Here is a 24,371-nt window from a genome sequence, read left to right on the forward strand (position 1 = left end):
CCCCGCCGATTGAGGATTTGGAGACGTTCCTGTGCTTGCCGCTAAAAAGACGACAGGAGAGACCAGCTGCACCCCCTCGATGACGACCAGCTGCATCGAGGGGGTGCTGTCTGCGTTGGGAGATAGACTGCAGAACGTGCAGCGGAGCTGTACTTTAGGGGAAACTGCCAAAAGACGAAAAGGAAGACGGTATTGGACAATCCTGGCGTCTATCCCGCTACCTCTTGCATGATAAGCGAACGCCGTACCATTTCGGCAGTGCACCTTGGAGTCTCGGAATGCTGCTAGCTCCCGTTTCGTTGCGTTCTTGACATCCACTTGAATTTGCAGCGAAAAAAGCGCCTGGTGGCGTGGGCCAAACACGACCGGTTGTTTCACGCCGACACGAGGTGGCGCCGAGGACACCCCGTTTCCGTTGCTTCACATGCCGTCATTGGCCTGTTAGCTCAGTTGGTCAGCGCGTGGTGCTAATATCGCCAAGGTCACAGGTTTGATCTCCTTACGGGCCATTGAGAGCTTTTTGGAGGTCTTTTCCTTCCTTCCCCGCGTTTGTGGCTAGGCTTCGACATGCTACTGAAGACAGAGGTCTCCGTGCCGAAGTAAAGCAGTTGGGAGAGTGTTAGACTGAAGATCTTAAGGTCCCTGGTTCGATCCAGGGTTTCGTCAAAACTTTGCTGTCTCCAAAGTAGAGTCTGCTCAAGGAAGTGGTTGACGGTGCGTTTTCTCAAAGGTCACGCCAAAGCACTGCTGACCGCTGACTGGTCAAAGAAATGCGCAACACGGGACGTACTGCATAAACTTGTCCCTTTTAAATATCTGAGGTGAGAGCGCAGCGCTGTGCACCAGTGGCCCGTGTTTTCCCTCCATTGGATGAAATGTCAAGCCGCAAAACGCCCCCGCCGATTGAGGATTTGGAGACGTTCCTGCGCTTGCCGCTAAAAGGACGACAGGAGAGAGTGGCTTGTGTCGCGATGAAGATGACGACCAGCTGCATCGAGGGGGTGCTGTCTGCGTTGGGAGATAGACTGCAGAACGTGCAGCGGAGCTGTACTTTAGGGGAAACTGCCAAAAGACGAAAAAGAAGAAGACGGTATTGGACAATGCTGGCGTCTATCCCGCTACCTCTTGCATGATAAGCGAACGCCGTACCATTTCGGCAGTGCACCTTGGAGTCTCGGAATGCTGCTAGCTCCCGTTTCGTTGCGTTCTTGACATCCACTTGAATTTGCAGCGAAAAAAGCGCCTGGTGGCGTGGGCCAAACACGACCGGTTGTTTCACGCCGACACGAGGTGGCGCCGAGGACACCCCGTTTCCGTTGCTTCACATGCCGTCATTGGCCTGTTAGCTCAGTTGGTCAGAGCGTGGTGCTAATAACGCCAAGGTCACGGGTTCGATCCCCTTACGGGCCACTGAGAGCTTTTTGGAGGTCTTTTCCTTCCTTCCCCGCTTTTGTGACCAGGCTTCGACATGCTACTGAAGACAGAGGTGTCTGTGCCGAAATAGCTCAGTTGGGAGAGTGTTAGACTGAAGATCTAAAGGTCCCTGGTTCGATCCCGGGTTTCGGCAAAGCTTTGCCGTCTCCAAAGTAGAGTCTACTCAAGGAAGTGGTTGACGGTGTGTTTTCTCAAAGGTCACGCCAAAGCACTGCTGACCGCTGACTGGTCAAAGAAATGCGCGACACGGGACGTACTGCATAAACTTGTCCCTTTTAAATATCTGAGGTGAGAGCGCAGCGCTGTGCACCAGTGGCCCGTGTTTTCCCTCCATTGGATGAAATGTCAAGCCGCAAAACGCCCCCGCCGATTGAGGATTTGGAGACGTTCCTGTGCTTGCCGCTAAAAGGACGACAGGAGAGAGTGGCTTGTGTCGCGATGAAGATGACGACCAGCTGCATCGAGGGGGTGCTGTCTGCGTTGGGAGATAGACTGCAGAACGTGCAGCGGAGCTGTACTTTAGGGGAAACTGCCAAAAGACGAAAAAAAAAGAAGACGGTATTGGACAATGCTGGCGTCTATCCCGCTACCTCTTGCATGATAAGCGAACGCCGTACCATTTCGGCAGTGCACCTTGGAGTCTCGGAATGCTGCTAGCTCCCGTTTCGTTGCGTTCTTGACATCCACTTGAATTTGCAGCGAAAAAAGCGCCTGGTGGCGTGGGCCAAACACGACCGGTTGTTTCACGCCGACATGAGGTGGCGCCGAGGACACCCCGTTTCCGTTGCTTCACATGCCGTCATTGGCCTGTTAGCTCAGTTGGTCAGAGCGTGGTGCTAATAACGCCAAGGTCACGGGTTCGATCCCCTTACGGGCCACTGAGAGCTTTTTGGAGGTCTTTTCCTTCCTTCCCCGCGTTTGTGACCAGGCTTCGACATGCTACTGAAGACAGAGGTGTCTGTGCCGAAATAGCTCAGTTGGGAGAGCGTTAGACTGAAGATCTAAAGGTCCCTGGTTCGATCCCGGGTTTCGGCAAAGCTTTGCCGTCTCCAAAGTAGAGTCTACTCAAGGAAGTGGTTGACGGTGTGTTTTCTCAAAGGTCACGCCAAAGCACTGCTGACCGCTGACTGGTCAAAGAAATGCGCGACACGGGACGTACTGCATAAACTTGTCCCTTTTAAATATCTGAGGTGAGAGCGCAGCGCTGTGCACCAGTGGCCCGTGTTTTCCCTCCATTGGATGAAATGTCAAGCCGCAAAACGCCCCCGCCGATTGAGGATTTGGAGACGTTCCTGTGCTTGCCGCTAAAAGGACGACGGGAGAGAGTGGCTTGTGTCGCGATGAAGATGACGACCAGCTGCATCGAGGGGGTGCTGTCTGCGTTGGGAGATAGACTGCAGAACGTGCAGCGGAGCTGTACTTTAGGGGAAACTGCCAAAAGACGAAAAAAAAAGAAGACGGTATTGGACAATGCTGGCGTCTATCCCGCTACCTCTTGCATGATAAGCGAACGCCGTACCATTTCGGCAGTGCACCTTGAAGTCTCGGAATGCTGCTAGCTCCCGTTTCGTTGCGTTCTTGACATCCACTTGAATTTGCAGCGAAAAAAGCGCCTGGTGGCGTGGGCCAAACACGACCGGTTGTTTCACGCCGACACGAGGTGGCGCCGAGGACACCCCGTTTCCGTTGCTTCACATGCCGTCATTGGCCTGTTAGCTCAGTTGGTCAGAGCGTGGTGCTAATAACGCCAAGGTCACGGGTTCGATCCCCTTACGGGCCACTGAGAGCTTTTTGGAGGTCTTTTCCTTCCTTCCCCGTGTTTGTGGCCAGGCTTCGACATGCTACTGAAGACAGAGGTCTCCGTGCCGAAATAGCTCAGTTGGGAGAGCATTAGACTGAAGATCTAAAGGTCCCTGGTTCGATCCCGGATTTTGGCAAAGCTTTGCCGTCTCCAAAGTAGAGTCTACTCAAGGAAGTGGTTGACGGTGCGTTTTCTCAAAGGTCACGCCAAAGCACTGCTGACCGCTGACTGGTCAAAGAAATGCGCAACACGGGACGTACTGCATAAACTTGTCCCTTTTAAATATCTGAGGTGAGAGCGCAGCGCTGTGCACCAGTGGCCCGTGTTTTCCCTCCATTGGATGAAATGTCAAGCCGCAAAACGCCCCCGCCGATTGAGGATTTGGAGACGTTCCTGTGCTTGCCGCTAAAAGGACGACAGAAGAGAGTGGCTTGTGTCGCGATGAAGATGACGACCAGCTGCATCGAGGGGGTGCTGTCTGCGTTGGGAGATAGACTGCAGAACGTGCAGCGGAGCTGTACTTTAGGGGAAACTGCCAAAAGACGAAAAAGAAGAAGATGGTATTGGACAATGCTGGCGTCTATCCCGCTACCTCTTGCATGATAAGCGAATGCCGTACCATTTCGGCAGTGCACCTTGGAGTCTCGGAATGCTGCTAGCTCCCGTTTCGTTGCGATCTTGACATCCACTTGAATTTGCAGCGAAAAAAGCGCCTGGTGGCGTGGGCCAAACACGACCGGTTGTTTCACGCTGACACGAGGTGGCGCCGAGGACACCCCGTTTCCGTTCCTTCACATGCAGTCATTGGCCTGTTAGCTCAGTTGGTCAGAGTGTGGTGCTAATAACGCCAAGGTCACGGGTTCGATCTCCTTACGGGCCACTGAGAGCTTTTTGGAGGTCTTTTCCTTCCTTCCCCGCGTTTGTGACCAGGCTTCGACATGCTACTGAAGACAGAGGTGTCTGTGCCGAAATAGCTCAGTTGGGAGAGCGTTAGACTGAAGATCTAAAGGTCCCTGGTTCGATCCCGGGTTTCGGCAAAGCTTTGCCGTCTCCAAAGTAGAGTCTACTCAAGGAAGTGGTTGACGGTGTGTTTTCTCAAAGGTCACGCCAAAGCACTGCTGACCGCTGACTGGTCAAAGAAATGCGCGACACGGGACGTACTGCATAAACTTGTCCCTTTTAAATATCTGAGGTGAGAGCGCAGCGCTGTGCACCAGTGGCCCGTGTTTTCCCTCCATTGGATGAAATGTCAAGCCGCAAAACGCCCCCGCCGATTGAGGATTTGGAGACGTTCCTGTGCTTGCCGCTAAAAAGACGACAGGAGAGACCAGCTGCACCCCCTCGATGACGACCAGCTGCATCGAGGGGGTGCTGTCTGCGTTGGGAGATAGACTGCAGAACGTGCAGCGGAGCTGTACTTTAGGGGAAACTGCCAAAAGACGAAAAGGAAGACGGTATTGGACAATCCTGGCGTCTATCCCGCTACCTCTTGCATGATAAGCGAACGCCGTACCATTTCGGCAGTGCACCTTGGAGTCTCGGAATGCTGCTAGCTCCCGTTTCGTTGCGTTCTTGACATCCACTTGAATTTGCAGCGAAAAAAGCGCCTGGTGGCGTGGGCCAAACACGACCGGTTGTTTCACGCCGACACGAGGTGGCGCCGAGGACACCCCGTTTCCGTTGCTTCACATGCCGTCATTGGCCTGTTAGCTCAGTTGGTCAGCGCGTGGTGCTAATATCGCCAAGGTCACAGGTTTGATCTCCTTACGGGCCATTGAGAGCTTTTTGGAGGTCTTTTCCTTCCTTCCCCGCGTTTGTGGCTAGGCTTCGACATGCTACTGAAGACAGAGGTCTCCGTGCCGAAGTAAAGCAGTTGGGAGAGTGTTAGACTGAAGATCTTAAGGTCCCTGGTTCGATCCAGGGTTTCGTCAAAACTTTGCTGTCTCCAAAGTAGAGTCTGCTCAAGGAAGTGGTTGACGGTGCGTTTTCTCAAAGGTCACGCCAAAGCACTGCTGACCGCTGACTGGTCAAAGAAATGCGCAACACGGGACGTACTGCATAAACTTGTCCCTTTTAAATATCTGAGGTGAGAGCGCAGCGCTGTGCACCAGTGGGCCGTGTTTTCCCTCCATTGGATGAAATGTCAAGCCGCAAAACGCCCCCGCCGATTGAGGATTTGGAGACGTTCCTGCGCTTGCCGCTAAAAGGACGACAGGAGAGAGTGGCTTGTGTCGCGATGAAGATGACGACCAGCTGCATCGAGGGGGTGCTGTCTGCGTTGGGAGATAGACTGCAGAACGTGCAGCGGAGCTGTACTTTAGGGGAAACTGCCAAAAGACGAAAAAGAAGAAGACGGTATTGGACAATGCTGGCGTCTATCCCGCTACCTCTTGCATGATAAGCGAACGCCGTACCATTTCGGCAGTGCACCTTGGAGTCTCGGAATGCTGCTAGCTCCCGTTTCGTTGCGTTCTTGACATCCACTTGAATTTGCAGCGAAAAAAGCGCCTGGTGGCGTGGGCCAAACACGACCGGTTGTTTCACGCCGACACGAGGTGGCGCCGAGGACACCCTGTTTCCGTTGCTTCACATGCCGTCATTGGCCTGTTAGCTCAGTTGGTCAGAGCGTGGTGCTAATAACGCCAAGGTCACGGGTTCGATCCCCTTACGGGCCACTGAGAGCTTTTTGGAGGTCTTTTCCTTCCTTCCCCGCTTTTTTGACCAGGCTTCGACATGCTACTGAAGACAGAGGTGTCTGTGCCGAAATAGCTCAGTTGGGAGAGTGTTAGACTGAAGATCTAAAGGTCCCTGGTTCGATCCCGGGTTTCGGCAAAGCTTTGCCGTCTCCAAAGTAGAGTCTACTCAAGGAAGTGGTTGACGGTGTGTTTTCTCAAAGGTCACGCCAAAGCACTGCTGACCGCTGACTGGTCAAAGAAATGCGCGACACGGGACGTACTGCATAAACTTGTCCCTTTTAAATATCTGAGGTGAGAGCGCAGCGCTGTGCACCAGTGGCCCGTGTTTTCCCTCCATTGGATGAAATGTCAAGCCGCAAAACGCCCCCGCCGATTGAGGATTTGGAGACGTTCCTGTGCTTGCCGCTAAAAGGACGACAGGAGAGAGTGGCTTGTGTCGCGATGAAGATGACGACCAGCTGCATCGAGGGGGTGCTGTCTGCGTTGGGAGATAGACTGCAGAACGTGCAGCGGAGCTGTACTTTAGGGGAAACTGCCAAAAGACGAAAAAAAAAGAAGACGGTATTGGACAATGCTGGCGTCTATCCCGCTACCTCTTGCATGATAAGCGAACGCCGTACCATTTCGGCAGTGCACCTTGGAGTCTCGGAATGCTGCTAGCTCCCGTTTCGTTGCGTTCTTGACATCCACTTGAATTTGCAGCGAAAAAAGCGCCTGGTGGCGTGGGCCAAACACGACCGGTTGTTTCACGCCGACATGAGGTGGCGCCGAGGACACCCCGTTTCCGTTGCTTCACATGCCGTCATTGGCCTGTTAGCTCAGTTGGTCAGAGCGTGGTGCTAATAACGCCAAGGTCACGGGTTCGATCCCCTTACGGGCCACTGAGAGCTTTTTGGAGGTCTTTTCCTTCCTTCCCCGCGTTTGTGGCCAGACTTCGACATGCTACTGAAGACAGAGGTCTCTGTGCCGAAATAGCTCAGTTGGGAGAGCGTTAGACTGAAGATCTAAAGGTCCCTGGTTCGATCCCGGGTTTCGGCAAAGCTTTGGCGTCTCCAAAGTAGAGTCTAGTCAAGGAAGTGGTTGACGGTGCGTTTTCTCAAAGGTCACGCCAAAGCACTGCTGACCGCTGACTGGTCAAAGAAATGCGCGACACGGGACGTACTGCATAAACTTGTCCCTTTTAAATATCTGAGGTGAGAGCGCAGCGCTGTGCACCAGTGGCCCGTGTTTTCCCTCCATTGGATGAAATGTCAAGCCGCAAAACGCCCCCGCCGATTGAGGATTTGGAGACGTTCCTGTGCTTGCCGCTAAAAGGACGACAGGAGAGAGTGGCTTGTGTCGCGATGAAGATGACGACCAGCTGCATCGAGGGGGTGCTGTCTGCGTTGGGAGATAGACTGCAGAACGTGCAGCGGAGCTGTACTTTAGGGGAAACTGCCAAAAGACGAAAAAAAAAGAAGACGGTATTGGACAATGCTGGCGTCTATCCCGCTACCTCTTGCATGATAAGCGAACGCCGTACCATTTCGGCAGTGCACCTTGGAGTCTCGGAATGCTGCTAGCTCCCGTTTCGTTGCTTTCTTGACATTCACTTGAATTTGCAGCGAAAAAAGCGCCTGGTGGCGTGGGCCAAACACGACCGGTTGTTTCACGCCGACAGGAGGTGGCGCCGAGGACACCACGTTTCCGTTGCTTCACATGGCGTCATTGGCCTGTTAGCTCAGTTGGTCAGAGCGTGGTGCTAATAACGCCAAGGTCACGGGTTCGATCCCCTTACAGGCCATTGAGAGCTTTTTGGAGGTCTTTTCCGTCCTTCCCTGCGTTTGTGGCTAGGCTTCGACATGCTACTGAAGACAGAGATCTCCGTGCCGAAATAGCTCAGTTGGGAGAGCGTTAGACTGAAGATCTAAAGGTCCCTGGTTCGATCCCGGGTTTCGGCAAAGCTTTGGCGTCTCCAAAGTAGAGTCTACTCAAGGAAGTGGTTGACGGTGCGTTTTCTCAAAGGTCAAGCCGAAGCACTGCTGACCGCTGACTGGTCAAAGAAATGCGCGACACGGGACGTACTGCATAAACTTGTCCCTTTTAAATATCTGAGGTGAGAGCGCAGCGCTGTGCACCAGTGGCCCGTGTTTTCCCTCCATTGGATGAAATGTCAAGCCGCAAAACGCCCCCGCCGATTGAGGATTTGGAGACGTTCCTGTGCTTGCCGCTAAAAGGACGACAGGAGAGAGTGGCTTGTGTCGCGATGAAGATGACGACCAGCTGCATCGAGGGGGTGCTGTCTGCGTTGGGAGATAGACTGCAGAACGTGCAGCGGAGCTGTACTTTAGGGGAAACTGCCAAAAGACGAAAAAAAAAGAAGACGGTATTGGACAATGCTGGCGTCTATCCCGCTACCTCTTGCATGATAAGCGAACGCCGTACCATTTCGGCAGTGCACCTTGGAGTCTCGGAATGCTGCTAGCTCCCGTTTCGTTGCTTTCTTGACATTCACTTGAATTTGCAGCGAAAAAAGCGCCTGGTGGCGTGGGCCAAACACGACCGGTTGTTTCACGCCGACAGGAGGTGGCGCCGAGGACACCACGTTTCCGTTGCTTCACATGGCGTCATTGGCCTGTTAGCTCAGTTGGTCAGAGCGTGGTGCTAATAACGCCAAGGTCACGGGTTCGATCCCCTTACAGGCCATTGAGAGCTTTTTGGAGGTCTTTTCCGTCCTTCCCTGCGTTTGTGGCTAGGCTTCGACATGCTACTGAAGACAGAGATCTCCGTGCCGAAATAGCTCAGTTGGGAGAGCGTTAGACTGAAGATCTAAAGGTCCCTGGTTCGATCCCGGGTTTCGGCAAAGCTTTGGCGTCTCCAAAGTAGAGTCTACTCAAGGAAGTGGTTGACGGTGCGTTTTCTCAAAGGTCAAGCCGAAGCACTGCTGACCGCTGACTGGTCAAAGAAATGCGCGACACGGGACGTACTGCATAAACTTGTCCCTTTTAAATATCTGAGGTGAGAGCGCAGCGCTGTGCACCAGTGGCCCGTGTTTTCCCTCCATTGGATGAAATGTCAAGCCGCAAAACGCCCCCGCCGATTGAGGATTTGGAGACGTTCCTGTGCTTGCCGCTAAAAGGACGACAGGAGAGAGTGGCTTGTGTCGCGATGAAGATGACGACCAGCTGCATCGAGGGGGTGCTGTCTGCGTTGGGAGATAGACTGCAGAACGTGCAGCGGAGCTGTACTTTAGGGGAAACTGCCAAAAGACGAAAGAAAAAGAAGACGGTATTGGACAATGCTGGCGTCTATCCCGCTACCTCTTGCATGATAAGCGAACGCCGTACCATTTCGGCAGTGCACCTTGGAGTCTCGGAATGCTGCTAGCTCCCGTTTCGTTGCGTTCTTGACATCCACTTGAATTTGCAGCGAAAAAAGCGCCTGGTGGCGTGGGCCAAACACGACCGGTTGTTTCACGCCGACACGAGGTGGCGCCGAGGACACCACGTTTCCGTTGTTTCACATGCCGTCATTGGCCTGTTAGCTCAGTTGGTCAGAGCGTGGTGCTAATAACGCCAAGGTCACGGGTTCGATCCCCTTACGGGCCACTGAGAGCTTTTTGGAGGTCTTTTCCTTCCTTCCCCGCGTTTGTGGCCAGGCTTCGACATGCTACTGAAGACAGAGGTCTCTGTGCCGAAATAGCTCAGTTGGGAGAGCGTTAGACTGAAGATCTAAAGGTCCCTGGTTCGATCCCGGGTTTCGGCAAAGCTTTGGTGTCTCCAAAGTAGAGTCTACTCAAGGAAGTGGTTGACGGTGCGTTTTCTCAAAGGTCACGCCAAAGCACTGCTGACCGCTGACTGGTCAAAGAAATGCGCGACACGGGACGTACTGCATAAACTTGTCCCTTTTAAATATCTGAGGTGAGAGCGCAGCGCTGTGCACCAGTGGCCCGTGTTTTCCCTCCATTGGATGAAATGTCAAGCCGCAAAACGCCCCCGCCGATTGAGGATTTGGAGACGTTCCTGTGCTTGCCGCTAAAAGGACGACAGGAGAGAGTGGCTTGTGTCGCGATGAAGATGACGACCAGCTGCATCGAGGGGGTGCTGTCTGCGTTGGGAGATAGACTGCAGAACGTGCAGTGGAGCTGTACTTTAGGGGAAACTGCCAATAGACGAAAAAGAAGAAGACGGTATTGGTGAATGCTGGCGTCTATCCCGCTACCTCTTGCATGATAAGCGAACGCCGTACCATTTCGGCAGTGCACCTTGGAGTCTCGGAATGCTGCTAGCTCCCGTTTCGTTGCGTTCTTGACATCCACTTGAATTTGCAGCGAAAAAAGCGCCTGGTGGCGTGGGCCAAACACGACCGGTTGTTTCACGCCGACACGAGGTGGCGCCGAGGACACCCCGTTTCCGTTCCTTCACATGCAGTCATTGGCCTGTTAGCTCAGTTGGTCAGAGCGTGGTGCTAATAACGCCAAGGTCACGGGTTCGATCCCCTTACGGGCCATTGAGAGCTTTTTGGAGGTCTTTTCCTTCCTTCCCCGCGTTTGTGGCCAGGCTTCGCCATGCTACTGAAGACAGTGGTCTCTGTGCCGAAATAGCTCAGTTGGGAGAGCGTTAGACTGAAGATCTGAAGGTCACTGGTTCGATCCCGGGTGTCGGCAAAGCTTTGGCGTCTCCAAAGTAGAGTCTACTCAAGGAAGTGGTTGACGGTGCGTTTTCTCAAAGGTCACGCCAAAGCACTGCTGACCGCTGACTGGTCAAAGAAATGCGCGACACGGGACGTACTGCATAAACTTGTCCCTTTTAAATATCTGAGGTGAGAGCGCAGCGCTGTGCACCAGTGGCCCGTGTTTTCCCTCCATTGGATGAAATGTCAAGCCGCAAAACGCCCCCGCCGATTGAGGATTTGGAGACGTTCCTGTGCTTGCCGCTAAAAGGACGACAGGAGAGAGTGGCTTGTGTCGCAATGAAGATGACGACCAGCTGCATCGAGGGGGTGCTGTCTGCGTTGGGAGATAGACTGCAGAACGTGCAGCGGAGCTGTACTTTAGGGGAAACTGCCAAAAGACGAAAAAAAAAGAAGACGGTATTGGACAATGCTGGCGTCTATCCCGCTACCTCTTGCATGATAAGCGAACGCCGTACCATTTCGGCAGTGCACCTTGGAGTCTCGGAATGCTGCTAGCTCCCGTTTCGTTGCTTTCTTGACATCCACTTGAATTTGCAGCGAAAAAAGCGCCTGGTGGCGTGGGCCAAACACGACCGGTTGTTTCACGCCGACACGAGGTGGCGCCGAGGACACCACGTTTCCGTTGCTTCACAAGGCGTCATTGGCCTGTTAGCTCAGTTGGTCAGAGCGTGGTGCTAATCACGCCAAGGTCATGGGTTCGATCCCCTTACGGGCCATTTAGAGCTTTTTGGAGGTCTTTTCCTTCCTTCCCCGCATTTGTGGCCAGGCTTCGCCATGCTCATGAAGACAGTGGTCTCCGTGCCGAAATAGCTCAGTTGGGAGAGCGTTAGACTGAAGATCTAAAGGTCCCTGGTTCGATCCCGGGTTTCGGCAAAGCTTTGGCGTCTCCAAAGTAGAGTCTACTCAAGGAAGTGGTTGACGGTGCGTTTTCTCAAAGGTCACGCCAAAGCACTGCTGACCGCTGACTGGTCAAAGAAATGCGCGACACGGGACGTACTGCATAAACTTGTCCCTTTTAAATATCTGAGGTGAGAGCGCAGCGCTGTGCACCAGTGGCCCGTGTTTTCCCTCCATTGGATGAAATGTCAAGCCGCAAAACGCCCCCGCCGATTGAGGATTTGGAGACGTTCCTGTGCTTGCCGCTAAAAGGACGACAGGAGAGAGTGGCTTGTGTCGCGATGAAGATGACGACCAGCTGCATCGAGGGGGTGCTGTCTGCGTTGGGAGATAGACTGCAGAACGTGCAGCGGAGCTGTACTTTAGGGGAAACTGCCAAAAGACGAAAAAAAAAGAAGACGGTATTGGACAATGCTGGCGTCTATCCCGCTACCTCTTGCATGATAAGCGAACGCCGTACCATTTCGGCAGTGCACCTTGGAGTCTCGGAATGCTGCTAGCTCCCGTTTCGTTGCGTTCTTGACATCCACTTGAATTTGCAGCGAAAAAAGCGCCTGGTGGCGTGGGCCAAACACGACCGGTTGTTTCACGCCGACACGAGGTGGCGCCGAGGACACCCCGTTTCCATTGCTTCACATGCCGTCATTGGCCTGTTAGCTCAGTTGGTCAGAGCGTGGTGCTAATAACGCCAAGGTCACGGGTTCGATCCCCTTACGGGCCACTGAGAGCTTTTTGGAGGCCTTTTCCTTCCTTCCTTCCCCGCGTTTGTGGCCAGACTTCGACATGCTACTGAAGACAGTGGTCTTCGTGCCGAAATAGCTCAGTTGGGAGAGCGTTAGACTGAAGATCTAAAGGTCCCTGTTTCGATCCCGGGTTTCGGCAAAGCTTTGGCGTCTCCAAAGTAGAGTCTACTCAAGGAAGTGGTTGACGGTGCGTTTTCTCAAAGGTCACGCCAAAGCACTGCTGACCGCTGACTGGTCAAAGAAATGCGCGACACGGGACGTACTGCATAAACTTGTCCCTTTTAAATATCTGAGGTGAGAGCGCAGCGCTGTGCACCAGTGGCCCGTGTTTTCCCTCCATTGGATGAAATGTCAAGCCGCAAAACGCCCCCGCCGATTGAGGATTTGGAGACGTTCCTGTGCTTGCCGCTAAAAGGACGACAGGAGAGAGTGGCTTGTGTCGCGATGAAGATGACGACCAGCTGCATCGAGGGGGTGCTGTCTGCGTTGGGAGATAGACTGCAGAACGTGCAGTGGAGCTGTACTTTAGGGGAAACTGCCAATAGACGAAAAAGAAGAAGACGGTATTGGTGAATGCTGGCGTCTATCCCGCTACCTCTTGCATGATAAGCGAACGCCGTACCATTTCGGCAGTGCACCTTGGAGTCTCGGAATGCTGCTAGCTCCCGTTTCGTTGCGTTCTTGACATCCACTTGAATTTGCAGCGAAAAAAGCGCCTGGTGGCGTGGTCCAAACACGACCGGTTGTTTCACGCCGACACGAGGTGGCGCCGAGGACACCCCGTTTCCGTTCCTTCACATGCAGTCATTGGCCTGTTAGCTCAGTTGGTCAGAGCGTGGTGCTAATAACGCCAAGGTCACGGGTTCGATCCCCTTACGGGCCACTGAGAGCTTTTTGGAGGTATTTTCCTTCCTTCCCCGCGTTTGTGACCAGGCTTCGACATGCTACTGAAGACAGAGGTGTCTCTGCCGAAATAGCTCAGTTGGGAGAGCGTTAGACTGAAGATCTAAAGGTCCCTGGTTCGATCCTGGGTTTCGGCAAAGCTTTGCCGTCTCCAAAGTAGAGTCTTCTCAAGGAAGTGGTTGACGGTGTGTTTTCTCAAAGGTCACGCCAAAGCACTGCTGACCGCTGACTGGTCAAAGAAATGCGCGACACGGGACGTACTGCATAAACTTGTCCCTTTTAAATATCTGAGGTGAGAGCGCAGCGCTGTGCACCAGTGGCCCATGTTTTCCCTCCATTGGATGAAATGTCAAGCCGCAAAACGCCCCCGCCGATTGAGGATTTGGAGACGTTCCTGTGCTTGCCGCTAAAAGGACGACAGGAGAGAGTGGCTTGTGTCGCGATGAAGATGACGAACAGCTGCATCGAGGGGGTGCTGTCTGCGTTGGGAAATAGACTGCAGAACGTGCAGCGGAGCTGTACTTTAGGGGAAACTGCCAAAAGACGAAAAAAAAAGAAGACGGTATTGGACAATGCTGGCGTCTATCCCGCTACCTCTTGCATGATAAGCGAACGCCGTACCATTTCGGCAGTGCACCTTGGAGTCTCGGAATGCTGCTAGCTCCCGTTTCGTTGCTTTCTTGACATTCACTTGAATTTGCAGCGAAAAAAGCGCCTGGTGGCGTGGGCCAAACACGACCGGTTGTTTCACGCCGACAGGAGGTGGCGCCGAGGACACCACGTTTCCGTTGCTTCACATGGCGTCATTGGCCTGTTAGCTCAGTTGGTCAGAGCGTGGTGCTAATAACGCCAAGGTCACGGGTTCGATCCCCTTACAGGCCATTGAGAGCTTTTTGGAGGTCTTTTCCGTCCTTCCCTGCGTTTGTGGCTAGGCTTCGACATGCTACTGAAGACAGAGATCTCTGTGCCGAAATAGCTCAGTTGGGAGAGCGTTAGACTGAAGATCTAAAGGTCCCTGGTTCGATCCCGGGTTTCGGCAAAGCTTTGGCGTCTCCAAAGTAGAGTCTACTCAAGGAAGTGGTTGACGGTGGTTTTCTCAAAGGTCAAGCCGAAGCACTGCTGACCGCTGACTGGTCAAAGAAATGCGCGACACGGGACGTACTGCATAAACTTGTCCCTTTTAAATATCTGAGGTGAGAGCGCAGCGCTGTGCACCAGTGGCCCGTGTTTTCCCTCCATTGGATGAAATGTCAAGCCGCAAAACGCCCCCGCCGATTGAGGATTTGGAGACGTTCCTGTGCTTGCCGCTAAAAGGACGACAGGAGAGAGTGGCTTGTGTCGCCATGAAGATGACGACCAGCTGCATCGAGGGGGTGCTGTCTGCGTTGGGAGATAGACTGCAGAAAGTGCAGCGGAGCTGTACTTTAAGGGAAACTGCCAAAAGACGAAAAAGAAGAAGACGGTATTGGACAATGCTGGCGTCTATCCCGCTACCTCTTGCATGATAAGCGAACGCCGTACCATTTCGGCAGTGCACCTTGGAGTCTCGGAATGCTGCTAGCTCCCGTTTCGTTGCTTTCTTGACATCCACTTGAATTTGCAGCGAAAAAAGCGCCTGGTGGCGTGGGCCAAACACGACCGGTTGTTTCACGCCGACACGAGGTGGCGCCGAGGACACCCCGTTTCCGTTGCTTCACATGCCGTCATTGGCCTGTTAGCTCAGTTGGTCAGAGCGTGGTGCTAATAACGCCAAGGTCACGGGTTCGATCCCCTTACGGGCCACTGAGAGCTTTTTGGAGGTCTTTTCCTTCCTTCCCCGCGTTTGTGGCCAGACTTCGACATGCTACTGAAGACAGTGGTCTCTGTGCCGAAATAGCTCAGTTGGGAGAGTGTTAGACTGAAGTTCTGAAGGTCCCTGGTTCGATCCCGGGTTTCGGCAAAGCTTTGGCGTCTCCAAAGTAGAGTCTACTCAAGGAAGTGGTTGACGCTGAGTTTTCTCAAAGGTCACGCCAAAGCACTGCTGACCGCTGACTGGTCAAAGAAATGCGCGACACGGGACGTACTGCATAAACTTGTCCCTTTTAAATATCTGAGGTGAGAGCGCAGCGCTGTGCACCAGTGGCCCGTGTTTTCCCTCCATTGGATGAAATGTCAAGCCGCAAAACGCCCCCGCCAATTGAGGATTTGGAGACGTTCCTGTGCTTGCCGCTAAAAGGACGACAGGAGAGAGTGGCTTGTGTCGCGATGAAGATGACGACCAGCTGCATCGAGGGGGTGCTGTCTGCGTTGGGAGATAGACTGCAGAACGTGCAGCGGAGCTGTACTTTAGGGGAAACTGCCAAAAGACGAAAAAAAAAGAAGACGGTATTGGACAATGCTGGCGTCTATCCCGCTACCTCTTGCATGATAAGCGAACGCCGTACCATTTCGGCAGTGCACCTTGGAGTCTCGGAATGCTGCTAGCTCCCGTTTCGTTGCGTTCTTGACATCCACTTGAATTTGCAGCGAAAAAAGCGCCTGGTGGCGTGGGCCAAACACGACCGGTTGTTTCACGCCGACATGAGGTGGCGCCGAGGACACCCCGTTTCCGTTGCTTCACATGCCGTCATTGGCCTGTTAGCTCAGTTGGTCAGAGCGTGGTGCTAATAACGCCAAGGTCACGGGTTCGATCCCCTTACGGGCCACTGAGAGCTTTTTGGAGGTCTTTTCCTTCCTTCCCCGCGTTTGTGACCAGGCTTCGACATGCTACTGAAGACAGAGGTGTCTGTGCCGAAATAGCTCAGTTGGGAGAGCGTTAGACTGAAGATCTAAAGGTCCCTGGTTCGATCCCGGGTTTCGGCAAAGCTTTGCCGTCTCCAAAGTAGAGTCTACTCAAGGAAGTGGTTGACGGTGTGTTTTCTCAAAGGTCACGCCAAAGCACTGCTGACCGCTGACTGGTCAAAGAAATGCGCGACACGGGACGTACTGCATAAACTTGTCCCTTTTAAATATCTGAGGTGAGAGCGCAGCGCTGTGCACCAGTGGCCCGTGTTTTCCCTCCATTGGATGAAATGTCAAGCCGCAAAACGCCCCCGCCGATTGAGGATTTGGAGACGTTCCTGTGCTTGCCGCTAAAAGGACGACGGGAGAGAGTGGCTTGTGTCGCGATGAAGATGACGACCAGCTGCATCGAGGGGGTGCTGTCTGCGTTGGGAGATAGACTGCAGAACGTGCAGCGGAGCTGTACTTTAGGGGAAACTGCCAAAAGACGAAAAAAAAAGAAGACGGTATTGGACAATGCTGGCGTCTATCCCGCTACCTCTTGCATGATAAGCGAACGCCGTACCATTTCGGCAGTGCACCTTGAAGTCTCGGAATGCTGCTAGCTCCCGTTTCGTTGCGTTCTTGACATCCACTTGAATTTGCAGCGAAAAAAGCGCCTGGTGGCGTGGGCCAAACACGACCGGTTGTTTCACGCCGACACGAGGTGGCGCCGAGGACACCCCGTTTCCGTTGCTTCACATGCCGTCATTGGCCTGTTAGCTCAGTTGGTCAGAGCGTGGTGCTAATAACGCCAAGGTCACGGGTTCGATCCCCTTACGGGCCACTGAGAGCTTTTTGGAGGTCTTTTCCTTCCTTCCCCGTGTTTGTGGCCAGGCTTCGACATGCTACTGAAGACAGAGGTCTCCGTGCCGAAATAGCTCAGTTGGGAGAGCATTAGACTGAAGATCTAAAGGTCCCTGGTTCGATCCCGGATTTTGGCAAAGCTTTGCCGTCTCCAAAGTAGAGTCTACTCAAGGAAGTGGTTGACGGTGCGTTTTCTCAAAGGTCACGCCAAAGCACTGCTGACCGCTGACTGGTCAAAGAAATGCGCAACACGGGACGTACTGCATAAACTTGTCCCTTTTAAATATCTGAGGTGAGAGCGCAGCGCTGTGCACCAGTGGCCCGTGTTTTCCCTCCATTGGATGAAATGTCAAGCCGCAAAACGCCCCCGCCGATTGAGGATTTGGAGACGTTCCTGTGCTTGCCGCTAAAAGGACGACAGAAGAGAGTGGCTTGTGTCGCGATGAAGATGACGACCAGCTGCATCGAGGGGGTGCTGTCTGCGTTGGGAGATAGACTGCAGAACGTGCAGCGGAGCTGTACTTTAGGGGAAACTGCCAAAAGACGAAAAAGAAGAAGATGGTATTGGACAATGCTGGCGTCTATCCCGCTACCTCTTGCATGATAAGCGAATGCCGTACCATTTCGGCAGTGCACCTTGGAGTCTCGGAATGCTGCTAGCTCCCGTTTCGTTGCGATCTTGACATCCACTTGAATTTGCAGCGAAAAAAGCGCCTGGTGGCGTGGGCCAAACACGACCGGTTGTTTCACGCTGACACGAGGTGGCGCCGAGGACACCCCGTTTCCGTTCCTTCACATGCAGTCATTGGCCTGTTAGCTCAGTTGGTCAGAGTGTGGTGCTAATAACGCCAAGGTCACGGGTTCGATCTCCTTACGGGCCACTGAGAGCTTTTTGGAGGTCTTTTCCTTCCTTCCCCGCGTTTGTGACCAGGCTTCGACATGCTACTGAAGACAGAGGTGTCTGTGCCGAAATAGCTCAGTTGGGAGAGCGTTAGACTGAAGATCTAAAGGTCCCTGGTTCGATCCCGGGTTTCGGCAAAGCTTTGCCGTCTCCAAAGTAGAGTCTACTCAAGGAAGTGGTTGACGGTGTGTTTTCTCAAAGGTCACGCCAAAGCACTGCTGACCGCTGACTGGTCAAAGAAATGCGCGACACGGGACGTACTGCATAAACTTGTCCCTTTTAAATATCTGAGGTGAGAGCGCAGCGCTGTGCACCAGTGGCCCGTGTTTTCCCTCCATTGGATGAAATGTCAAGCCGCAAAACGCCCCCGCCGATTGAGGATTTGGAGACGTTCCTGTGCTTGCCGCTAAAAAGACGACAGGAGAGACCAGCTGCACCCCCTCGATGACGACCAGCTGCATCGAGGGGGTGCTGTCTGCGTTGGGAGATAGACTGCAGAACGTGCAGCGGAGCTGTACTTTAGGGGAAACTGCCAAAAGACGAAAAGGAAGACGGTATTGGACAATCCTGGCGTCTATCCCGCTACCTCTTGCATGATAAGCGAACGCCGTACCATTTCGGCAGTGCACCTTGGAGTCTCGGAATGCTGCTAGCTCCCGTTTCGTTGCGTTCTTGACATCCACTTGAATTTGCAGCGAAAAAAGCGCCTGGTGGCGTGGGCCAAACACGACCGGTTGTTTCACGCCGACACGAGGTGGCGCCGAGGACACCCCGTTTCCGTTGCTTCACATGCCGTCATTGGCCTGTTAGCTCAGTTGGTCAGCGCGTGGTGCTAATATCGCCAAGGTCACAGGTTTGATCTCCTTACGGGCCATTGAGAGCTTTTTGGAGGTCTTTTCCTTCCTTCCCCGCGTTTGTGGCTAGGCTTCGACATGCTACTGAAGACAGAGGTCTCCGTGCCGAAGTAAAGCAGTTGGGAGAGTGTTAGACTGAAGATCTTAAGGTCCCTGGTTCGATCCAGGGTTTCGTCAAAACTTTGCTGTCTCCAAAGTAGAGTCTGCTCAAGGAAGTGGTTGACGGTGCGTTTTCTCAAAGGTCACGCCAAAGCACTGCTGACCGCTGACTGGTCAAAGAAATGCGCAACACGGGACGTACTGCATAAACTTGTCCCTTTTAAATATCTGAGGTGAGAGCGCAGCGCTGTGCACCAGTGGGCCGTGTTTTCCCTCCATTGGATGAAATGTCAAGCCGCAAAACGCCCCCGCCGATTGAGGATTTGGAGACGTTCCTGCGCTTGCCGCTAAAAGGACGACAGGAGAGAGTGGCTTGTGTCGCGATGAAGATGACGACCAGCTGCATCGAGGGGGTGCTGTCTGCGTTGGGAGATAGACTGCAGAACGTGCAGCGGAGCTGTACTTTAGGGGAAACTGCCAAAAGACGAAAAAGAAGAAGACGGTATTGGACAATGCTGGCGTCTATCCCGCTACCTCTTGCATGATAAGCGAACGCCGTACCATTTCGGCAGTGCACCTTGGAGTCTCGGAATGCTGCTAGCTCCCGTTTCGTTGCGTTCTTGACATCCACTTGAATTTGCAGCGAAAAAAGCGCCTGGTGGCGTGGGCCAAACACGACCGGTTGTTTCACGCCGACACGAGGTGGCGCCGAGGACACCCTGTTTCCGTTGCTTCACATGCCGTCATTGGCCTGTTAGCTCAGTTGGTCAGAGCGTGGTGCTAATAACGCCAAGGTCACGGGTTCGATCCCCTTACGGGCCACTGAGAGCTTTTTGGAGGTCTTTTCCTTCCTTCCCCGCTTTTTTGACCAGGCTTCGACATGCTACTGAAGACAGAGGTGTCTGTGCCGAAATAGCTCAGTTGGGAGAGTGTTAGACTGAAGATCTAAAGGTCCCTGGTTCGATCCCGGGTTTCGGCAAAGCTTTGCCGTCTCCAAAGTAGAGTCTACTCAAGGAAGTGGTTGACGGTGTGTTTTCTCAAAGGTCACGCCAAAGCACTGCTGACCGCTGACTGGTCAAAGAAATGCGCGACACGGGACGTACTGCATAAACTTGTCCCTTTTAAATATCTGAGGTGAGAGCGCAGCGCTGTGCACCAGTGGCCCGTGTTTTCCCTCCATTGGATGAAATGTCAAGCCGCAAAACGCCCCCGCCGATTGAGGATTTGGAGACGTTCCTGTGCTTGCCGCTAAAAGGACGACAGGAGAGAGTGGCTTGTGTCGCGATGAAGATGACGACCAGCTGCATCGAGGGGGTGCTGTCTGCGTTGGGAGATAGACTGCAGAACGTGCAGCGGAGCTGTACTTTAGGGGAAACTGCCAAAAGACGAAAAAAAAAGAAGACGGTATTGGACAATGCTGGCGTCTATCCCGCTACCTCTTGCATGATAAGCGAACGCCGTACCATTTCGGCAGTGCACCTTGGAGTCTCGGAATGCTGCTAGCTCCCGTTTCGTTGCGTTCTTGACATCCACTTGAATTTGCAGCGAAAAAAGCGCCTGGTGGCGTGGGCCAAACACGACCGGTTGTTTCACGCCGACATGAGGTGGCGCCGAGGACACCCCGTTTCCGTTGCTTCACATGCCGTCATTGGCCTGTTAGCTCAGTTGGTCAGAGCGTGGTGCTAATAACGCCAAGGTCACGGGTTCGATCCCCTTACGGGCCACTGAGAGCTTTTTGGAGGTCTTTTCCTTCCTTCCCCGCGTTTGTGGCCAGACTTCGACATGCTACTGAAGACAGAGGTCTCTGTGCCGAAATAGCTCAGTTGGGAGAGCGTTAGACTGAAGATCTAAAGGTCCCTGGTTCGATCCCGGGTTTCGGCAAAGCTTTGGCGTCTCCAAAGTAGAGTCTAGTCAAGGAAGTGGTTGACGGTGCGTTTTCTCAAAGGTCACGCCAAAGCACTGCTGACCGCTGACTGGTCAAAGAAATGCGCGACACGGGACGTACTGCATAAACTTGTCCCTTTTAAATATCTGAGGTGAGAGCGCAGCGCTGTGCACCAGTGGCCCGTGTTTTCCCTCCATTGGATGAAATGTCAAGCCGCAAAACGCCCCCGCCGATTGAGGATTTGGAGACGTTCCTGTGCTTGCCGCTAAAAGGACGACAGGAGAGAGTGGCTTGTGTCGCGATGAAGATGACGACCAGCTGCATCGAGGGGGTGCTGTCTGCGTTGGGAGATAGACTGCAGAACGTGCAGCGGAGCTGTACTTTAGGGGAAACTGCCAAAAGACGAAAAAAAAAGAAGACGGTATTGGACAATGCTGGCGTCTATCCCGCTACCTCTTGCATGATAAGCGAACGCCGTACCATTTCGGCAGTGCACCTTGGAGTCTCGGAATGCTGCTAGCTCCCGTTTCGTTGCTTTCTTGACATTCACTTGAATTTGCAGCGAAAAAAGCGCCTGGTGGCGTGGGCCAAACACGACCGGTTGTTTCACGCCGACAGGAGGTGGCGCCGAGGACACCACGTTTCCGTTGCTTCACATGGCGTCATTGGCCTGTTAGCTCAGTTGGTCAGAGCGTGGTGCTAATAACGCCAAGGTCACGGGTTCGATCCCCTTACAGGCCATTGAGAGCTTTTTGGAGGTCTTTTCCGTCCTTCCCTGCGTTTGTGGCTAGGCTTCGACATGCTACTGAAGACAGAGATCTCCGTGCCGAAATAGCTCAGTTGGGAGAGCGTTAGACTGAAGATCTAAAGGTCCCTGGTTCGATCCCGGGTTTCGGCAAAGCTTTGGCGTCTCCAAAGTAGAGTCTACTCAAGGAAGTGGTTGACGGTGCGTTTTCTCAAAGGTCAAGCCGAAGCACTGCTGACCGCTGACTGGTCAAAGAAATGCGCGACACGGGACGTACTGCATAAACTTGTCCCTTTTAAATATCTGAGGTGAGAGCGCAGCGCTGTGCACCAGTGGCCCGTGTTTTCCCTCCATTGGATGAAATGTCAAGCCGCAAAACGCCCCCGCCGATTGAGGATTTGGAGACGTTCCTGTGCTTGCCGCTAAAAGGACGACAGGAGAGAGTGGCTTGTGTCGCGATGAAGATGACGACCAGCTGCATCGAGGGGGTGCTGTCTGCGTTGGGAGATAGACTGCAGAACGTGCAGCGGAGCTGTACTTTAGGGGAAACTGCCAAAAGACGAAAAAAAAAGAAGACGGTATTGGACAATGCTGGCGTCTATCCCGCTACCTCTTGCATGATAAGCGAACGCCGTACCATTTCGGCAGTGCACCTTGGAGTCTCGGAATGCTGCTAGCTCCCGTTTCGTTGCTTTCTTGACATTCACTTGAATTTGCAGCGAAAAAAGCGCCTGGTGGCGTGGGCCAAACACGACCGGTTGTTTCACGCCGACAGGAGGTGGCGCCGAGGACACCACGTTTCCGTTGCTTCACATGGCGTCATTGGCCTGTTAGCTCAGTTGGTCAGAGCGTGGTGCTAATAACGCCAAGGTCACGGGTTCGATCCCCTTACAGGCCATTGAGAGCTTTTTGGAGGTCTTTTCCGTCCTTCCCTGCGTTTGTGGCTAGGCTTCGACATGCTACTGAAGACAGAGATCTCCGTGCCGAAATAGCTCAGTTGGGAGAGCGTTAGACTGAAGATCTAAAGGTCCCTGGTTCGATCCCGGGTTTCGGCAAAGCTTTGGCGTCTCCAAAGTAGAGTCTACTCAAGGAAGTGGTTGACGGTGCGTTTTCTCAAAGGTCAAGCCGAAGCACTGCTGACCGCTGACTGGTCAAAGAAATGCGCGACACGGGACGTACTGCATAAACTTGTCCCTTTTAAATATCTGAGGTGAGAGCGCAGCGCTGTGCACCAGTGGCCCGTGTTTTCCCTCCATTGGATGAAATGTCAAGCCGCAAAACGCCCCCGCCGATTGAGGATTTGGAGACGTTCCTGTGCTTGCCGCTAAAAGGACGACAGGAGAGAGTGGCTTGTGTCGCGATGAAGATGACGACCAGCTGCATCGAGGGGGTGCTGTCTGCGTTGGGAGATAGACTGCAGAACGTGCAGCGGAGCTGTACTTTAGGGGAAACTGCCAAAAGACGAAAGAAAAAGAAGACGGTATTGGACAATGCTGGCGTCTATCCCGCTACCTCTTGCATGATAAGCGAACGCCGTACCATTTCGGCAGTGCACCTTGGAGTCTCGGAATGCTGCTAGCTCCCGTTTCGTTGCGTTCTTGACATCCACTTGAATTTGCAGCGAAAAAAGCGCCTGGTGGCGTGGGCCAAACACGACCGGTTGTTTCACGCCGACACGAGGTGGCGCCGAGGACACCACGTTTCCGTTGTTTCACATGCCGTCATTGGCCTGTTAGCTCAGTTGGTCAGAGCGTGGTGCTAATAACGCCAAGGTCACGGGTTCGATCCCCTTACGGGCCACTGAGAGCTTTTTGGAGGTCTTTTCCTTCCTTCCCCGCGTTTGTGGCCAGGCTTCGACATGCTACTGAAGACAGAGGTCTCTGTGCCGAAATAGCTCAGTTGGGAGAGCGTTAGACTGAAGATCTAAAGGTCCCTGGTTCGATCCCGGGTTTCGGCAAAGCTTTGGTGTCTCCAAAGTAGAGTCTACTCAAGGAAGTGGTTGACGGTGCGTTTTCTCAAAGGTCACGCCAAAGCACTGCTGACCGCTGACTGGTCAAAGAAATGCGCGACACGGGACGTACTGCATAAACTTGTCCCTTTTAAATATCTGAGGTGAGAGCGCAGCGCTGTGCACCAGTGGCCCGTGTTTTCCCTCCATTGGATGAAATGTCAAGCCGCAAAACGCCCCCGCCGATTGAGGATTTGGAGACGTTCCTGTGCTTGCCGCTAAAAGGACGACAGGAGAGAGTGGCTTGTGTCGCGATGAAGATGACGACCAGCTGCATCGAGGGGGTGCTGTCTGCGTTGGGAGATAGACTGCAGAACGTGCAGTGGAGCTGTACTTTAGGGGAAACTGCCAATAGACGAAAAAGAAGAAGACGGTATTGGTGAATGCTGGCGTCTATCCCGCTACCTCTTGCATGATAAGCGAACGCCGTACCATTTCGGCAGTGCACCTTGGAGTCTCGGAATGCTGCTAGCTCCCGTTTCGTTGCGTTCTTGACATCCACTTGAATTTGCAGCGAAAAAAGCGCCTGGTGGCGTGGGCCAAACACGACCGGTTGTTTCACGCCGACACGAGGTGGCGCCGAGGACACCCCGTTTCCGTTCCTTCACATGCAGTCATTGGCCTGTTAGCTCAGTTGGTCAGAGCGTGGTGCTAATAACGCCAAGGTCACGGGTTCGATCCCCTTACGGGCCATTGAGAGCTTTTTGGAGGTCTTTTCCTTCCTTCCCCGCGTTTGTGGCCAGGCTTCGCCATGCTACTGAAGACAGTGGTCTCTGTGCCGAAATAGCTCAGTTGGGAGAGCGTTAGACTGAAGATCTGAAGGTCACTGGTTCGATCCCGGGTGTCGGCAAAGCTTTGGCGTCTCCAAAGTAGAGTCTACTCAAGGAAGTGGTTGACGGTGCGTTTTCTCAAAGGTCACGCCAAAGCACTGCTGACCGCTGACTGGTCAAAGAAATGCGCGACACGGGACGTACTGCATAAACTTGTCCCTTTTAAATATCTGAGGTGAGAGCGCAGCGCTGTGCACCAGTGGCCCGTGTTTTCCCTCCATTGGATGAAATGTCAAGCCGCAAAACGCCCCCGCCGATTGAGGATTTGGAGACGTTCCTGTGCTTGCCGCTAAAA

General features: G+C 53.5%; 31 non-coding genes across 31 annotated transcripts; all 31 read left to right on the forward strand.

Moving 5' to 3' along the window:
- Window positions 1–1,494: 1,494 nt before the first annotated feature.
- Window positions 1,495–1,567, forward strand: trnaf-gaa (transfer RNA phenylalanine (anticodon GAA)). Its single transcript has one exon. It is a non-coding gene; the product is annotated as a tRNA-Phe (tRNA).
- An 829-nt stretch (window positions 1,568–2,396) lies between these two features.
- trnaf-gaa (transfer RNA phenylalanine (anticodon GAA)) lies at window positions 2,397–2,469 on the forward strand. Its single transcript has one exon. It is a non-coding gene; the product is annotated as a tRNA-Phe (tRNA).
- An 829-nt stretch (window positions 2,470–3,298) lies between these two features.
- trnaf-gaa (transfer RNA phenylalanine (anticodon GAA)) lies at window positions 3,299–3,371 on the forward strand. The gene has a single exon. It is a non-coding gene; the product is annotated as a tRNA-Phe (tRNA).
- Window positions 3,372–4,199: 828 nt separating this feature from the next.
- Window positions 4,200–4,272, forward strand: trnaf-gaa (transfer RNA phenylalanine (anticodon GAA)). Its single transcript has one exon. It is a non-coding gene; the product is annotated as a tRNA-Phe (tRNA).
- A 1,722-nt stretch (window positions 4,273–5,994) lies between these two features.
- trnaf-gaa (transfer RNA phenylalanine (anticodon GAA)) lies at window positions 5,995–6,067 on the forward strand. Its single transcript has one exon. It is a non-coding gene; the product is annotated as a tRNA-Phe (tRNA).
- Window positions 6,068–6,896: 829 nt separating this feature from the next.
- On the forward strand, window positions 6,897–6,969 carry trnaf-gaa (transfer RNA phenylalanine (anticodon GAA)). The gene has a single exon. It is a non-coding gene; the product is annotated as a tRNA-Phe (tRNA).
- A 671-nt stretch (window positions 6,970–7,640) lies between these two features.
- On the forward strand, window positions 7,641–7,714 carry trnai-aau (transfer RNA isoleucine (anticodon AAU)). Its single transcript has one exon. It is a non-coding gene; the product is annotated as a tRNA-Ile (tRNA).
- Window positions 7,715–7,798: 84 nt separating this feature from the next.
- trnaf-gaa (transfer RNA phenylalanine (anticodon GAA)) lies at window positions 7,799–7,871 on the forward strand. Its single transcript has one exon. It is a non-coding gene; the product is annotated as a tRNA-Phe (tRNA).
- A 671-nt stretch (window positions 7,872–8,542) lies between these two features.
- On the forward strand, window positions 8,543–8,616 carry trnai-aau (transfer RNA isoleucine (anticodon AAU)). The gene has a single exon. It is a non-coding gene; the product is annotated as a tRNA-Ile (tRNA).
- Window positions 8,617–8,700: 84 nt separating this feature from the next.
- Window positions 8,701–8,773, forward strand: trnaf-gaa (transfer RNA phenylalanine (anticodon GAA)). The gene has a single exon. It is a non-coding gene; the product is annotated as a tRNA-Phe (tRNA).
- An 829-nt stretch (window positions 8,774–9,602) lies between these two features.
- Window positions 9,603–9,675, forward strand: trnaf-gaa (transfer RNA phenylalanine (anticodon GAA)). Its single transcript has one exon. It is a non-coding gene; the product is annotated as a tRNA-Phe (tRNA).
- A 1,730-nt stretch (window positions 9,676–11,405) lies between these two features.
- trnaf-gaa (transfer RNA phenylalanine (anticodon GAA)) lies at window positions 11,406–11,478 on the forward strand. The gene has a single exon. It is a non-coding gene; the product is annotated as a tRNA-Phe (tRNA).
- Window positions 11,479–12,311: 833 nt separating this feature from the next.
- trnaf-gaa (transfer RNA phenylalanine (anticodon GAA)) lies at window positions 12,312–12,384 on the forward strand. The gene has a single exon. It is a non-coding gene; the product is annotated as a tRNA-Phe (tRNA).
- Window positions 12,385–13,212: 828 nt separating this feature from the next.
- Window positions 13,213–13,285, forward strand: trnaf-gaa (transfer RNA phenylalanine (anticodon GAA)). Its single transcript has one exon. It is a non-coding gene; the product is annotated as a tRNA-Phe (tRNA).
- A 671-nt stretch (window positions 13,286–13,956) lies between these two features.
- trnai-aau (transfer RNA isoleucine (anticodon AAU)) lies at window positions 13,957–14,030 on the forward strand. Its single transcript has one exon. It is a non-coding gene; the product is annotated as a tRNA-Ile (tRNA).
- Window positions 14,031–14,114: 84 nt separating this feature from the next.
- Window positions 14,115–14,187, forward strand: trnaf-gaa (transfer RNA phenylalanine (anticodon GAA)). Its single transcript has one exon. It is a non-coding gene; the product is annotated as a tRNA-Phe (tRNA).
- Window positions 14,188–15,014: 827 nt separating this feature from the next.
- On the forward strand, window positions 15,015–15,087 carry trnaf-gaa (transfer RNA phenylalanine (anticodon GAA)). Its single transcript has one exon. It is a non-coding gene; the product is annotated as a tRNA-Phe (tRNA).
- An 829-nt stretch (window positions 15,088–15,916) lies between these two features.
- Window positions 15,917–15,989, forward strand: trnaf-gaa (transfer RNA phenylalanine (anticodon GAA)). Its single transcript has one exon. It is a non-coding gene; the product is annotated as a tRNA-Phe (tRNA).
- An 829-nt stretch (window positions 15,990–16,818) lies between these two features.
- Window positions 16,819–16,891, forward strand: trnaf-gaa (transfer RNA phenylalanine (anticodon GAA)). Its single transcript has one exon. It is a non-coding gene; the product is annotated as a tRNA-Phe (tRNA).
- An 828-nt stretch (window positions 16,892–17,719) lies between these two features.
- On the forward strand, window positions 17,720–17,792 carry trnaf-gaa (transfer RNA phenylalanine (anticodon GAA)). The gene has a single exon. It is a non-coding gene; the product is annotated as a tRNA-Phe (tRNA).
- Window positions 17,793–19,356: 1,564 nt separating this feature from the next.
- On the forward strand, window positions 19,357–19,430 carry trnai-aau (transfer RNA isoleucine (anticodon AAU)). The gene has a single exon. It is a non-coding gene; the product is annotated as a tRNA-Ile (tRNA).
- An 84-nt stretch (window positions 19,431–19,514) lies between these two features.
- Window positions 19,515–19,587, forward strand: trnaf-gaa (transfer RNA phenylalanine (anticodon GAA)). The gene has a single exon. It is a non-coding gene; the product is annotated as a tRNA-Phe (tRNA).
- A 671-nt stretch (window positions 19,588–20,258) lies between these two features.
- trnai-aau (transfer RNA isoleucine (anticodon AAU)) lies at window positions 20,259–20,332 on the forward strand. Its single transcript has one exon. It is a non-coding gene; the product is annotated as a tRNA-Ile (tRNA).
- An 84-nt stretch (window positions 20,333–20,416) lies between these two features.
- Window positions 20,417–20,489, forward strand: trnaf-gaa (transfer RNA phenylalanine (anticodon GAA)). Its single transcript has one exon. It is a non-coding gene; the product is annotated as a tRNA-Phe (tRNA).
- Window positions 20,490–21,160: 671 nt separating this feature from the next.
- On the forward strand, window positions 21,161–21,234 carry trnai-aau (transfer RNA isoleucine (anticodon AAU)). The gene has a single exon. It is a non-coding gene; the product is annotated as a tRNA-Ile (tRNA).
- Window positions 21,235–21,318: 84 nt separating this feature from the next.
- trnaf-gaa (transfer RNA phenylalanine (anticodon GAA)) lies at window positions 21,319–21,391 on the forward strand. The gene has a single exon. It is a non-coding gene; the product is annotated as a tRNA-Phe (tRNA).
- A 671-nt stretch (window positions 21,392–22,062) lies between these two features.
- trnai-aau (transfer RNA isoleucine (anticodon AAU)) lies at window positions 22,063–22,136 on the forward strand. The gene has a single exon. It is a non-coding gene; the product is annotated as a tRNA-Ile (tRNA).
- Window positions 22,137–22,220: 84 nt separating this feature from the next.
- On the forward strand, window positions 22,221–22,293 carry trnaf-gaa (transfer RNA phenylalanine (anticodon GAA)). Its single transcript has one exon. It is a non-coding gene; the product is annotated as a tRNA-Phe (tRNA).
- A 671-nt stretch (window positions 22,294–22,964) lies between these two features.
- Window positions 22,965–23,038, forward strand: trnai-aau (transfer RNA isoleucine (anticodon AAU)). Its single transcript has one exon. It is a non-coding gene; the product is annotated as a tRNA-Ile (tRNA).
- An 84-nt stretch (window positions 23,039–23,122) lies between these two features.
- trnaf-gaa (transfer RNA phenylalanine (anticodon GAA)) lies at window positions 23,123–23,195 on the forward strand. Its single transcript has one exon. It is a non-coding gene; the product is annotated as a tRNA-Phe (tRNA).
- Window positions 23,196–23,865: 670 nt separating this feature from the next.
- Window positions 23,866–23,939, forward strand: trnai-aau (transfer RNA isoleucine (anticodon AAU)). The gene has a single exon. It is a non-coding gene; the product is annotated as a tRNA-Ile (tRNA).
- Window positions 23,940–24,371: the final 432 nt, after the last annotated feature.

Source organism: Osmerus mordax, chromosome 17, assembly GCF_038355195.1.
Source record: "Osmerus mordax isolate fOsmMor3 chromosome 17, fOsmMor3.pri, whole genome shotgun sequence".
Lineage (NCBI taxonomy): Eukaryota > Metazoa > Chordata > Actinopteri > Osmeriformes > Osmeridae > Osmerus > Osmerus mordax.